The sequence below is a fragment of the Schistocerca nitens genome, chromosome 2 (assembly GCF_023898315.1).
Source record: "Schistocerca nitens isolate TAMUIC-IGC-003100 chromosome 2, iqSchNite1.1, whole genome shotgun sequence".
Lineage (NCBI taxonomy): Eukaryota > Metazoa > Arthropoda > Insecta > Orthoptera > Acrididae > Schistocerca > Schistocerca nitens.
The window spans coordinates 292,858,812-292,868,640 of record NC_064615.1 but is presented as its reverse complement, the minus strand read 5'-3'; the positions used below and the strand labels follow the sequence as shown (position 1 = coordinate 292,868,640).

General features: G+C 43.9%; 1 protein-coding gene across 1 annotated transcript in view; it reads left to right on the top strand.

The window, feature by feature from the left end:
• The first annotated feature begins 2,183 nt into the window (after positions 1 to 2,183).
• The window catches only part of LOC126236045 (BMP-binding endothelial regulator protein), a 748,120-nt gene continuing 740,474 nt past the window's right edge, over positions 2,184 to 9,829 (top strand). The window contains exon 1 of the mRNA XM_049945081.1: positions 2,184 to 2,330. The gene's annotated coding sequence lies outside the window, so the exon portion shown is untranslated. The remainder of the gene's footprint in view (positions 2,331 to 9,829) is intronic.

The window sequence follows — 9,829 nt, the reverse complement described above, 5'->3', positions numbered from 1 at the left end:
CGTAAAATGGCCGTGGAGCAGCGAGACAATATCATTTTTTTTTTGAGTCCTTCATCGTTTTTGTGCGAGAATTCATTGACTATCGAGAGGCAGGTTGCTGGTCGCTCCTCCACGACAGTGCCCCAGCCCACAAAGCGAATGTCGTTTGCTACTTTTTCGTCAGCAAAAGGATCACAGTCTTGGATCACTGGCCGTATTCGCTGGATTTTGCCCCAGCTGACTACTAATTGTTTCCCGAAGTGAAGTTGAGGCTGAAAGGCCATAATTAGGATCCAACTGAGAATACCCAAGGAAATAGTAATACAGTACTAAATGCAGTTCCAAAAAAGGACCATACTACCAGTTTTGAAACACTTTTGAAACGGTCTTACCTGTTTGTTGATTCAGGGAGAGATTATTTCGAATAATACAGTGATCTTGTGAACATAATCCATTACCTTTATTTTTAGTAGTCACAATTCTAACGGAACTGGGGCAGACTGAGTACAACAGCACGTCCACATGCACCAACGATGTCCAAATGTTCAAATCTTTGTGAATTCCTGTGGGACCAAACTGCTGAGGTCATCGGTCCCTAGACTTACACACTACTTAAACTAACTTATGCTAAGAACAACACACACACACATGCCCGAGGGAGAACTCGAACCTCCGGCGGGAGGGGCCGCGCAATCAGTGACATGGCGCCTCTAACCGTGCAGCACTCCGCGCAGCTTAACGATGTCCAGCAGGTGTCAACCACGTTGGTGTCGGAATGGAACGCCCTACCAAAAGAACTCCTAAAGAACCTTATGGCCAGCATGGGAGCACGTGGCTGAGCATGCTTTGCCGTCCGTGGTGATCACACAACCTATTAAGAACCATGTCCCGCCTTTTGTAACGTGCCGGAGACCATCATGAATCGCGGTGACGTCAGTGTAATTATTGTCTTTGAATAAATGTGACATTCCTGTTCGTCTCATTGGCGTATTTCTTTCAGTCACCTGTAACAGTACGGTGCAAGTTTCATCGAGGTATGTTAATTGGCAGTGACAGATCACGCGGAAGTTATTTTCATCCTCAACTTTTACATGTCTAAAACTCTATAAACTCCGTCTAAACAGGCCTCTGAAGATCCGACGGTATCGATCGACCGACGTGTCCTCATTGGAGAGGCTTCACTGGATGCGGATGTGGGAAGCATGTGGTCTCCCGGCCGTTGTCAGTTTTGGCGACCGGAGCTGCAGCTTCTGAGCCAAGTAGCTCCTCAATTGCCTCATAAGCGCTGAGCGCACCCTGCTTGCCCAGAGAGCTTGACAGATCCGGACGGTCACCCATCCAAGTGATAGCCAAACCCGACAGCGCTTAACTTCGGTGATGTGACTGGAACCGGTATTACCACTGCCGCAATGCCGTTGCCAAATTATACATATGAGCGTATATTAAAATGACTTGCGTAACAAAACCAAACGAATTTTAAGGTAACAACGCATGTCATTTTTCATATTAAGACAGGGTACGCGTCGTAAAAGAAAACCAGCGTTTAAAGTTTAAATCAACCACCACCGTCTACAGTAGTATGTTTACGTTGCTGGTGAGCTGCACGGCGCCGTCAACATGGTTCTGACAGGGTGGCACAGCGCAACACGCTGGGCGCAGGGACAGTTTCCCGTGGACGAGGATTACCAGTGTGCGGGTGGGTCACGGTATACTGGGCAGGTGGTTTATAGGAACTGAGTGCAGCTTCCGTACAGTCGAGAAATTTCATTAGAAAGAGCCGCTGAGTGCCTTAGGTTGGTCAAAGTTGGCCAGATCGATCCAAGACGAAGTAGTGTGCCTTTTTTTTGTACAGGAGAAGGTGTCATTGTACAGTCTTTGGGATGGGAGGAAGGAAAGACGCCTGAGGCGGCGGAGAAAAGACGCCAGAGGGGAAAAGAAAGCAGAGTGGCGCCTCGCCTCGACTGGATTATCGTAATTGTGGGGCCAGTCGCTGCCGCACGGACGCCGTGGCGGTCGCAGTCCCGTGCCGGCAGCGATAATTGCGGCCGCTGGTAGCGGAGGCCGCGCGGCCAGTGCGCGTGTCTGGAGAGAGTAACGAGAGAGAGAGAGAGTGGGGGAGGGGGAGAGTGGGGGAGGTGGTGGGGGCAGGCCGGGCCGGCGTGGCGGCGGCGGCCGCGCCAGCCCGCGGCCAGTGGACGGCCGGTCGCCGCGCGCTGCGGACTGTGCTCTCCGGACGGCTCCAGCGCCTCCAGTTCCAGGTCGCCGCGTGTCACGTGCTCGGCGCGCAGACCAGCTGCCATACGGACGCCAGCCAGCTGCCCGCTGACCCGCTGCTGCCTCGCCGAGCCAAGGTACTGTGCGACGCGTGTCCCCGCCTCTCCACACACGCGCCGTGTGACAGCTCCGCTATAATGTTTACTCTCCTCTCGGCACGCCGCTGCAACGTCGCCGCCGCACGCCGAAACTCACACGTATCAGCTTTCTCGTAACTGTCCGACATACACTACAGCCAACGTTCTTCTTCTGTGACCATTCCTCCAGTGTTGCGCTGGCGACATCCGCTGGATCGAAACTTTTCCGACAGTTCAAGAAGTTGCATATTCTCCCGGAGAGATAATCGTCTATAATAGCTGTGGTGCCCGAGGGATGGGTAATAGGACCAGTCTTTTTCGTGTTCACATCGACAACCGAGCGCATACTTTTTGTTGCAGTCTCAGATTTTTGTTAGATGATGCATTTATTTCTGAGGAAACACTATCCCGTAAAATTGCAATAATATCCAGTGTGTTGCGTCGTCTTCAAGTTTCCTGGAAGACTAAAACTGCGGGCCGGTTCGGGACTGGAATCCCGAATCTTTCCTACGCGGGCAAATTTCAGTATCCTATTGAAAAAATATCAGCTCGATACCAACATTGACAACTTGCTCTTGATGTAGAGAAATACAAAGTTGGGTCTTCGCGAAAAACGTAAAAGTGTGTCAGTTTTCAGGTACGGAATTAATTACTCAAAACCAGAGTATGCCATCTCGAGTAAACATTTGGAAGCAACACTGTGTAGAGGTATGAAACGCAACAACCACAAACTATAGGCTACGATTCATTTGTAAGATATTGGGAGACTGTAATTTGTCTGCAAGAAAGATTACATACAAAACACTTTTATGGCCCTTATTTAAAACTTGGTGGGTGTATAGGACCCTTATCACATCGGATTAACAGGTGACATCGAGCTTGTACACAGAAGAGCGATACGAACAGTCACAAGCTCGCTTGACTGCAAACTTACACTCGAAGAAAGTCACTGTAAAACTCTAGAGAAGCTGTTCACAAAGATAAAAAAAAACTGCATTCCAGGTTGGAAACTAGGAATATTAAGCAGAGATTGTACAGATAAAATTATATAAAAACAGATCGCTCTGTGTAAGAGCATCCCTGAAAAATACTCGTCATAAGCTGTGATAGAAATTACCCTCTGCCACACACTTCGCTTTTGTTCTTTGAGTACAGATCCAGATGCTCTTCGTTCGAGAGGTCAATTTCCCCTGTTGCAGCAATGGCTTGTTCATTACACACTGATAGCGTATCAGAAAATTTCATTCATGCACTTACGTACCCGACAACTTATCTGTTCAGCTTGACGCGTGTTTTCGAAGTGTCCGATGTACCAAGAACTTCAATTTATCACACGTTACGCAAGCTCTGTCTGGGTGCAGGCGATACACCAGCCGTAAGAAATCCATTTTTCTCCAATGTGGTATCAACAATGCATTCCTCAGAGATTTTCGCTAACACTCGTGAGTGGATTTGCGCCTCGAACAACTAGTTGTCTGTCAGCCAGACGAGCGCGTTCGTCACGACAAAGTATTTTCATATCACAGTTTCTCGATGATAGTGTCGATTTGGCATACTAAATGCAATAGATTAGCCGAAATAATTTCATGCTACTAAGTATTAGAAGAATTTTCGAATCGTTGGTGTTTGTCTTCGAAGTGTCAGATTTTCGAAGAGACGTAGTATAGACTACGCCCTAACCGCAAGAGTGTCATTTTTCTTCAAGATGGTGACAACATGCTATTTCTCTGAGAATTTCTCTGACTGGTACGCTTGCAGTTGCGGAACTGTCAATCGGTGCTCGTCAGTTTGACACACAAGCGCTTTCACTACAATCAAATTTTCTTTCCTCGGCGGATTCATGCAGCACATAGATTCGATCAGTTACTTATGATACACGAACTGGAGACGGCTAAGAGTGTTCTCGGAAGTTAAATGATTGTTAACGTATCTTAGACTATTTTGTCAACTCTCACATTTTATTTTTTTGTAACCAATAATCTAAAAGTCAGTTTGACGCAACACGTTAATACCTTCTATTTATTACATACGATAGATCAACCCCAAAGAGTTTATCATTTTCAGTAAAAGAATACCTGTTTCAGTTTTCCTTCGCACACGCGTGCGTCGTAACCTTCTAATAATCATGCCAGTTTATTAACATTACATCCTGCATTGCGAGCAGATTAAGTAGTCATTTTTCTCATTGCAATCTGTGAAAAGATCTGAACCTTTCTTACAACATAAATCGCTGAGAGAATTTCGTTTCTGTCATTCTACTGCAGTGTAACCATTCTTGTTTAAATGCGCAATAGCCGGCCTGAGTGGTCGAGCGGTTCTAGGTGCTACAGTCTGGAGCCGCGCGACCGCTGCGGTCGCAGGTTCGAATCCTGCCTCGGGTATGAATGTGTGTGATGTCCTTAGGTTAGTTACGTTTAACTAGTTCTAAGTTCTAGGGGACTGATGACCTCAGAAGTTAAGTCCCACAGTGCTCAGAGCCATTTGAACCATTTTTTAAATGCGCAATAACGTGAAGTGCAGAGTTTGTCTAAACTGGATGGGTGTCTTCCTGATCATGTAGATAGAAACTGATTTAAATCCTAAAACTCTTTTGTTTATTTTTCGAGTTTTCACGTGTGAATGATGATGATGATGATGATGATGGTTTGTGGGGCGCTCAATTCGTGGTCATCAGCGCCCGTACAAGTTCCACATCTTTCCATATCCAATCTCAGCACTTCCCGAATGATGATAAGATGATGAGAACAGCCCAAACACCCAGTCCCGGGCCGCAGAAAATCACTGACCCGGCCGGAATCGAACCCGGGACCCCGTGATCTGTGTGGAAAATACAATGAGGGATGTTTCAACTTTGTTGTCTCGCAGATTCTGTTTCATAAAGCATTCCTCGAATTACTTGACGTAAAATCAGTGTCGAAAAATATGGTTTATTAGAGCACTAATTAGTACTTTAACAAGGAATTAGTGTTCTGTTCCACTGTCTTTAATCATTTCTGCAAAACGACCCTCATTGCATTTTTTTTGTTTTGTTTGTTTTTTTTTTTTTTTTTTTTTTTTTTTGTCAACAGTCTACTGACTGGTTTGATGCGGCCCGCCACGAATTCCTTTCCTGTGCTAACCTCTTCATCTCAGAGTAGCACTTGCAACCTACGTCCTCAATTATTTGCTTGACGTATTCCAATCTCTGTCTTCCTCTACAGTTTTTGCCCTCTACAGCTCCCTCTAGTACCATGGAAGTCATTCCCTCATGTCTTAGCAGATGACCTATCATCCCGTCCCTTCTCCTTATCAGTGTTTTCTACATATTCCTTTCCTCTCCGATTCTGCGTAGAACCTCCTCATTCTTTACCTTATCAGTCCATCTAATTTTCAACATTCGTCTATAGCACCACATCTCAAATGCTTCGATACTCTTCTGTTCCGGTTTTCCCACAGTCCATGTTTCACTACCATACAATGCTGTACTCCAGACGTACATCCTCAGAAATGTCTTCCTCAAATTAAGGCCGGTATTTGATATTAGTAGACTTGTCTTGGCCAGAAATGCCTTTTTTGCCATAGCGAGTCTGCTTTTGATGTCCTCTTGCTCCGTCCGTCATTGGTTATTTTACTGCCTAGGTAGCAGAATTCCTTAACTTCATTGACTTCGTGACCATCAATCCTGATGTTAAGTTTCTCGCTGTTCTCATTTCTACTACTTCTCATTACCTTCGTCTTTCTCCGATTTACTCTCAAACCATACTGCGTACTCATTAGACTGTTCATTCCGTTCAGCAGATCATTTAATTCTTCTTCACTTTCACTCAGGATAGCAATGTCATCAGCGAATCGTATCATTGATATCCTTTCACCTTGCGTTTTAATTCCACTCCTGAACGTTTCTTTTATTTCCATCATTGCTTCCTCGATGTACAGATTGAATAGTAGGGGCGAAAGGCTACAGCCTTGTCTTACACCCTTCTTAATATGAGCACATCGTTCTTGATCGTCCACTCTTATTATTCCCTCTTGGTTGTTGTACATATTGTATATGACCCGTCTCGCCCTATAGCTTACCCCTACTTTTTTCAGAATCTCGAACAGCTTGCACCATTTTATATTGTCGAACGCTTTTTCCAGGTCGAAAAATCCTATGAAAGTGTCTTGATTTTTCTTTAGCCTTGCTTCCATTATTAGCCGTAACGTCAGAATTGCCTCTCTCGTCCCTTTACTTTTCCTAAAGCCAAACTGATCGTCACCTAGCGCATTCTCAATTTTCTTTTCCATTCTTCTGTATATTATTCTTGTAAGCAGCTTCGATGCATGAGCTGTTAAGCTGATTGTGCGATAATTCTCGCACTTGTCAGCTCTTGCCGTCTTCGGAATTGTGTGGATGATGCTTTTCCGAAAGTCAGATGGTATATCGCCAGACTCATATATTCTACACACCAACGTGAATAGTCGTTTTGTTGCCACTTCCCCCAATGATTTTAGAAATTCTGATGGAATGTTATCTATCCCTTCTGCCTTATTTGACCGTAACTCCTCCAAAGTTCTTTTAAATTCCGATTCTAATACTGGATCCCCCATCTCTTCTAAATCGACTCCTGTTTCTTCTTCTATCACAGCAGACAAATCCTCACCCTCATAGAGGCTTTCAATGTATTCTTTCCACCTATCTGCTCTCTCCTCTGCATTTAACAGTGGAATTCCCGTTGCACTCTTAATGTTACCACCGTTGCTTTTAATGTCACCAAAGATTGTTTTGACTTTCCTGTATGCTGAGTCTGTCCTTCCGACAATCATATCTTTTCCGATGTCTTCACATCTTTCCTGCAGCCATTTCGTCTTAGCTTCCCTGCACTTCCTATTTATTTCATTCCTCAGCGACTTGTATTTCTGTATTCCTGATTTTCCCGGGACATGTTTGTACTTCCTCCTTTCATCAATCAACTGAAGTATTTCTTCTGTTACCCATGGTTTCTTCGCAGCTACCTTCTTTGTACCTATGTTTTCCTTCCCAACTTCTGTGATGGCCCTTTTTAGAGATGTCCATTCCTCTTCAACTGTACTGCCTACTGCGCTATTCCTTATTGCTGTATCTATAGCGTTAGAGAACTTCAAACGTATCTCATCATTCCTTAGTACTTCCGTATCCCACTTCTTTGCATATTGATTATTCCCGACTGTCTTGAACTTCAGCCTACTCTTCATCACTACTATATTGTGATCTGAGTCTATATCTGCTCCTGGGTACGCCTTACAATCCACTATCTGATTTCGGAATCTCTGTCTGACCATGATGTAATCTAATTGAAATCTTCCGTATCTCCCGGTCTTTTCCAAGTATACCTCCTCCTCTTGTGACTCTTGAACAGGGTATTCGCTATTACTAGCTGAAACTTGTTACAGAACTCAATTAGTTTTTCTCCTCTTTCATTCCTTGTCCCAAGCCCATATTCTCCTGTAACCTTTTCTTCTACTCCTTCCCCTACAACTGCATTCCAGTCGCCATGACTATTAGATTTTCGTCCCCCTTTACATACTGCATTACCCTTTGAATATCCTCATACACTTTCTCTATCTGTTCATCTTCAGCTTGCGACATCGGCATGTATACCTGAACTATCGTTGTCGGTGTTGGTCTGCTGTCGATTCTGATTAGAACAACCCGGTCACTGAACTGTTCACAGAAACACACCCTCTGCCCTACCTTCCTATTCATAACGAATCCTACACCTGTTATACCATTTTCTGCTGCTGTTGATATTACCCGATACTCATCTGACCAGAAATCCTTGTCTTCCTTCCACTTCACTTCACTGACCCCTACTATATCTAGATTGAGCCTTTGCATTTCCCTTTTCAGATTTTCTAGTTTCCCTACCACGTTCAAGCTTCTGACATTCCACGCCCCGACTCGTAGAACGTTATCCTTTCGTTGATTATTCAATCTTTTTCTCATGGTAATCTCCCCCTTATCAGTCCCCTCCCGGAGATCCGAATGGGGGATTATTCCGGAATCTTTTTCCAATGGAGAGATCATCATGACACTTCTTCAAATACAGGCCACATGTCCTGTGTATACACGTTACGTGTCTTTAATGCAGTGGTTTCCATTGCCTTCTGCATCCTCATGTCGTTGATCATTGCTGATTCTTCCGCCTTTAGGGGCAATTTCCCACCCCTAGGACAAGAGAGTGCCCTGAACCTCTATCCGCTCCTGCGCCCTCTTTGACAAGGCCGTTGGTAGAATGAGGCTGACTTCTTATGCCGGAAGTCTTCGGCCGCCAATGCTGATTATTTATCAAAATTTAGGCAGTGCATCCTAGCATTTCTTATTTTTAATTTATGATAAGAGACTTTTCACAGTACGTTTTTTCCTGTGTACCGCGCATTAATTTTGTGAAAATAAGTGTAATATGCTGGAGTCGGCTTTCACTCATTCTTGCAACTACAGCCAGCTCGAAATTTCCATTTTCTGCGTGAAGTTTCAAGCTCATCTTTTAGTGCAAATAATTACTGAGAAAATCCCGCCTTGTTTTCTGCATTCAGCAAATGGGTTTACTTACGACTACAGATAAAAGACATAACGTTCACATCAGTCGCTGTTACCTAGATAGTGGTGTGTAAGAATACAACCTACATCCAGTGTTGCGATTTTGTTTTGTTATTCTGCTAAGAATTCATGGAACGACAGGGTGTGTAATTTGTGAGTTGGGCAAACTCCCTCCAAATTTGTGCGCTACGAGACATTTTTGGACGAATTGTGAGTGGGAATTCCTCTGAACGAATTTAAATTGTGAACACCGATGGGCAGCTGCATCCATTTCTAATGGTTTCTCTCTTTCCACATTCTTTTATTTTCGCGGTGAACATGTATTCGACTTCACATTCGACACTCCCACTCAATACACCAAATCCCACCGGTATTAGTCTAGTAAAATTACAGCGAAAAAGAGGCACTTAAATGTGCAGACTAATTTGATGGCCGAGTTTCTTTATTTTACAGAAACAATGAAAGAAAAATTTTTTTGATAAAAATCAGTTTATTATTTCTTAAAATATTCGTATTTAAAATTTGCACACTTTTGCATTCGTTGGAACCACTTCTGGAAACATTTTTCCACTCTTCATGTTGCTGTCTCAGGAACATTGGAAGTATTCGATAGGTCCTTGAGGTGATAAAAGTCATTCTCGTCGTATCTTTTAAAACTTCTTGGCAGATTAAAACTGTGTGGTTAGCCGGGACTTGAACCCGGGACTTTTGTCTTTCGCTGGCAGGTGCTTCATTATCTTGCATATTTTGTTTGACGTAAGGAAACGAAAAGAAGTCGTCGTGTATTTAACCAGCCGAATACTGGCAATGAGATATTAATTCGATATTTTTGGGCGTCAGATAATTAATTGCTTAACGTACTCGTAGCAGCGTATTTATCGCATTAAAGAATTCAACAATATCCCGCGATGTGAAGTTGAGCATCAATAGTGAATCAAAAATGGTAATCGAAAGCTTTTAT